Here is a 5,511-nt window from a genome sequence, read left to right as displayed (position 1 = left end):
TTATCTTTTTACTTCGATTATTTGTTTTTATCTATTAGTAATTTTTATCTCGATATCTACCCTAAGTGAGGTGTCCCTAACCTCATTCTAATTTATATTTAGTTCCCAATCTTATTTATTTATTTCCAGTTATGCACTGGTCCTATTTATTTAATTTATATTTATTCTCATTTACTTATTTATATTTATCTCTAGTTACGTATTGACCCTTTTTATTCATTTATATCTATTTTAATTATTCATTGATCCTATCTATTTATTTATTTATATAATTATATGGTTTAATATTGAAATAAAAATTATGATAAATAAAGATTTGATTAATGTAGTTGGAGGTATGACCTTGGGGATTTAAACGAGTTAGTATCACTCAAGATGAGATGTTCTTGAGTTACTTTGTTGGCCATGAACTCATTTATCCTGACTAGTCACTACAAAATTAATCAATATCTTTATAAAAGTATAATAAAGATCCCGTTTTATGGAATTGGAAGAATTTTCATTTCATTTTATTTTATTATGATATGTTATTTTTTTTGTGATATTTGTCTCACTTCCCTATTTCTTTTGATTGTATGCGAAAAACAAAATTTTATAACATTATCATAGATGGCTGCTCCGAACACGCCTGATCCCTTCTTCGCCGACATTGTGGCTGTTTTTTCGGGAAATGCATGGCAAACCAATGTAGTGAATAATTCTGTAACATTTCAGGGAACGGGAAACTCTACCATTACTTTTCTCTCTGCTCCGAATGCACCGATTGTCATCGAAGGACAAATCGGAGTTACCTTTTATTTACCCCCAACAGTCCAAGTGAATCTTATCTATAACCTTTTCCCTCCACCTGTTTGATAAACCGCATATGAGGGGGAAACTGTAAATAAATAACCCTTCTTCCTCTTCCAGTATAGGAAATATAAAATGTACTAAACAATGTGGATATAGGAAGTATATAGTATTGTAAATATATATATATATATATATATATATATATATATAAATGTGAATATTTTAAATATAATTATATCTTAGTGTATAAATTTTCGCCTCTAAATATTTATAAGTATACTGTAATAAATAAATAAATAGAATTTTTTTTATCGTCACATAAACAACTTATTGTAATTGTTTTAGCAAACCAATAAATAATTCTCAACTGTGTTAGGCTTGATTTAAACAGACTTTTTAGGTCAATCTCCCGCCAAGTTGAAATGTTTTTTTAGTTAGATTATGGCATATTCCCACAAGAGATGACATTTCTATTTTTACATCAATCTATGACTAGGTCCCGACAAAGTTGGAATGTTGTTTTTCTTAGTCAGGCTATGGCTTGCTCTTGACTGGGCTTAAATGTTACTTTTTTAGTCAGGTTATAGCTTATTCCCAACCAAGCTATAATGTTGTTTTTTTAGTCAAGTTATAGCCTATTTCCAATTGTGTTGGAATTTTCTTTTTTTTTTTTAGTTGGGTGAGAATCCCCTCCCAACCGTGTTAGAATTCTCTTTTTCTTTAGCTGGGTGAGAACCCGCTCACAACCATGTTGAGATTCTCTTTTTCTTTAGTTGAGATAGAGCTCGCTCCTGTTATACTGTAATTCTCTTTAATGAATGGGAAGACCAGTTGCACCCTTTACAACTTTAAAAATAAGTGTTTTTTTGTTCTTAAATATGTTTTGAGTCTTCGGTTAATTTGAGAACTTTCAAAACTTTCAATTGAATTCCCATTAAATTTTTGTGACCTATTAAGTCCTCCAAATTTTAAACTTTTGAATTGAGTCCTCCAGTTAGTTGTTTTTTTTAACCATGTGATGTGACAGTTATTATGTACTGCTGTCACTCTGCTTAGAGATGTCATAAAATAATATTTTTTAAAGACACCATGATGAATAGATTTCTCTCAAAGATTTATTGTATTTAGCAAAAATTGTTTTAAATTTAAATAACATTATAAAATTATAGAATACAAAATACAAAATATATAAATAAAGAAAACATATGTAATTATAAAATTATGAAATATTAAATTGTGAAATTATGAAAATATGAAATTATTAAATTATGAAATTACGAAATTCTTAAATTATATTTGTAAATTTATAGTTTTATAATAATATATTTATAATCTTTTATTTGTTTTGTAATTTCGTAATTATGAAATTATATAATTTTATAATTTTATAAATTAGTAATGTGTTAATTTTGTATTTATTTAATTTTATATTTTATAATTTATAATTTCGTAATTTTATAATTTAATAGTTACATATTTTATATTTTTAAAGTATTTATTATTTTGTATTTTATATTTTTAATTAAATTTTAAATCAATTTTCATTAAATACACTACATTTTTGAGCAAGATCTCATCATCATGAGTCTCCTATAAAAAAATATTATATGACAATATTTAAGTTAAGTGACAGTGTAAATGACGTCACCAAAAATTAACATAAGCATATAACTCCAAAAATTAATTGAAAATTCTTTAAAATTTTGAACACTCGATAGACCACAAAAAATTAGCAGAAAATAAAATTTAAAAAAGTTTAAAACAAAAAAATCTTATATAAAATTTTTCTTTTCTATAATATTTTGTCCATAAATCTTCTACCATATAATCCTTCGTACTTTAAATTTAAACTCAATTGAAAGTTTATGAATTTGTCCGAAACTCAAATCTTTTTCTTTATTCAATTCTTCTGATTGATGAAGACAACTCAACATGCATTTAAGATTTCAATTTGAAATTCAATGCTTTCACTTAAGGGAAAATTGGATTCAAGTAATAGTTACAATAATTTTTCAATTGAATCCATGCGATCAATCCAAAACATTTATGATCAATTAAGGGATTTTGTTTCATAACATGGGTACATCCAAAATTTTCAATTGGCAAAGAGGAAATTGTTTGTTTTTTTTTTTCAATCAAGACCATACAGTCCAAAGCAAATTTTCAATTCACGTGACAAGATGCTTTCAATTAATTCAAAAAGATATATCCAAAATTTTCAATTGGCATAAGAGGAAATTGTTTCATTTTTTCAATCAAGGCCATACACTCCAAAGCAATTTTTCGATTCATGTGACAAGATGCTTTCGATTAATTCCAAAATTTCAGCTGTTAAAAATATAATTTCATCATAAAATTCCCAAATCTTATAATTAGGATTGGTAAATAAATTTGGAGAAAAACCTAAATTTTGGGAACAAACATCATAGACGATCACAAATTTAATAACTCGGCTTTGATACACATTTAACATGTAAGTTATTTGTAGTTTTCCTATATTTCTAATTCAATTCCAAAAAATTATTCTATAATTTTAAGATTCACGATTTTCACATATTAACATAAATCATAATAGGGAGACACTAACTTTGATACATGAAAAATTCAACGAGAATGTATTTTTTAGTCTTCTTGTTCTTTAACTTCATGTTCCTATTCTATCTTTTTGTCTTTTTTTTTCCTTCTCTCAAACTTTCTTTTTATTGACGTCAAAAGATAGAGACACTTGATACTTTTTCTTTTCATCACGTTTATTATTTTGTTTATTTTTGATTATTTTTGATTATTTTTGATTATTTTATTATTATCTTTTTAGATATTTTAGGTTTTATTTAATAAAATTGGAAAAGGATAAGTATTTTTTTTACAATTTTTATATTTTGTAGATAAATGAAAATATCAAAGAAATTGAGAAAAATATCAACAAAATTTGGTTATCAAAGTTATCAGCAGAAGGAAATATTGATAATATTGGTTACTCTAGTACAATATCAAGTACAAAGTTGCAAGCTCAGTCCAATTCGAGCCACTGAGTGAAGGTCCTTTCGCCCAGTGGATTGTTTGTTTGTAACTCGTTGAGCGAGCTCTTAGTTTCGAAAAATCTACAAATAAGAGGCTTGACAGAGGTTGGAGACAACAACCCTTATTTATAGGAGTTGGGTGTAATGTATTCTTAACTCTTTGTGAATTCCACTATTCAATATAGTTTTTTTCATCACCCTTGTGTTCTAATTTTGTTTTAGCGACATATTTTGGATTGATTGTATATGTGGGAGTACATGTAGATTGAAATATAGTTTTGGAAAACTTGATTAGGATAAAATAACTAATATATTTCACATGCTAGACATAAATATAAAACATTTAGTCATTCATAACATTATAATCTTGATCATTAATGTGAACTTGTAATAAAAATTACTAGATATAGAATTTTTATTATTCAATTTTAGACTTGTCGATAAGACATTGCGGTTTGTTACAAAATGTGTGAACGTTGAAAAATGAACTAGAAGTATATTATTTGGTGTTTTTGCTTTGAGTTGAATCATGAAACTAAATTCCAATGTAGCCTTTATTGTATATTATTGTACACCATATGTTTGATAAAAATACAAAAAAAAATTGTTTTTCTTTTTGTAAAATTTGTTGTCCAATAGAGTTATGATTGCAAGAGTTGTTAAATGTTGCACAAATCTATTAGGAAACAACATTTGGACTTTACACTTTATTACTTGTACGATTTAGTACCCTTGTCAATCACATAACAGATTAATAATTGAGTTGTAATTGGAGAACAAGGAGAAATCCACCATCTTTTCATGACTTGTACATGTTAGAGGTTTCCTGTGATTATTATGGAGGCAGGATTCACAATGTTGTCATTCTCATCCTCTTCTCTTTGGTTGGAGTTGTTTCTTGTATTTCTTATGACAATGAGTTTATATTATGTGAGATTGAAATTTAGTTTTATCATATTTATTTTAGTAAAAAAATTAGGTGCTTTCTACCTATGAACAAAAGCACAATGAATTCTGACTTTAAGTTAATAACCATCTTTTAAGTCAAAATAGTTTTATCTTTTAGTCGTGTGAGTTAATATTTTATTTACAAACAAAATAAATACAAATTGTCTACTTTTTTAATAATAAAAGAATATTTCAATAACAAAATACAAAGATAATAATAAAATACCAAATCTTTCTTATACAATAATATTTATTAATAAAATATCAATCGGTCATAAGATGGACATAAGTCCAATTTATAAATTCATTAAATTTAAGTCGGTCTTTGAATGACTCATCTATATACGAATATCTAGTCGGAGTACGAACATCGGATGGTAGATGGTGTTGTTATAACTTTAAGTGTCACTTTCTTTTAACAATTCTTTTTTAATATGTATACGTGTTTTATGTAAAACATGTTGTTGAATTAATTCGGGTACAACGTTTTAATTATATTCTCAGTTTAAAAATAACTTTAGGAAAATATGTTTTTTACCGTTCGAACTAGTTGACAAATTATTTTTAAGGTTATTTTGGTTATTAAAAAGTTAATTTTTGTATTTACAAGTCTCAAAATAAAATTACCCATTATTTTGTACTGTATTATAGCAGGTGTACCCTGTTTTAAGGAATATGAAACATTGGAAAATGTGAGTGAGTTAGTAATATTATGAAGCAAACAAAACTAAAGTGCCAAAAGGAAAATGAA

This window comes from Vigna unguiculata, chromosome 6, assembly GCF_004118075.2.
Source record: "Vigna unguiculata cultivar IT97K-499-35 chromosome 6, ASM411807v1, whole genome shotgun sequence".
Lineage (NCBI taxonomy): Eukaryota > Viridiplantae > Streptophyta > Magnoliopsida > Fabales > Fabaceae > Vigna > Vigna unguiculata.
The sequence above is the reverse complement of the archived record's forward strand: the minus strand, read 5'-3'. Positions refer to the sequence as shown.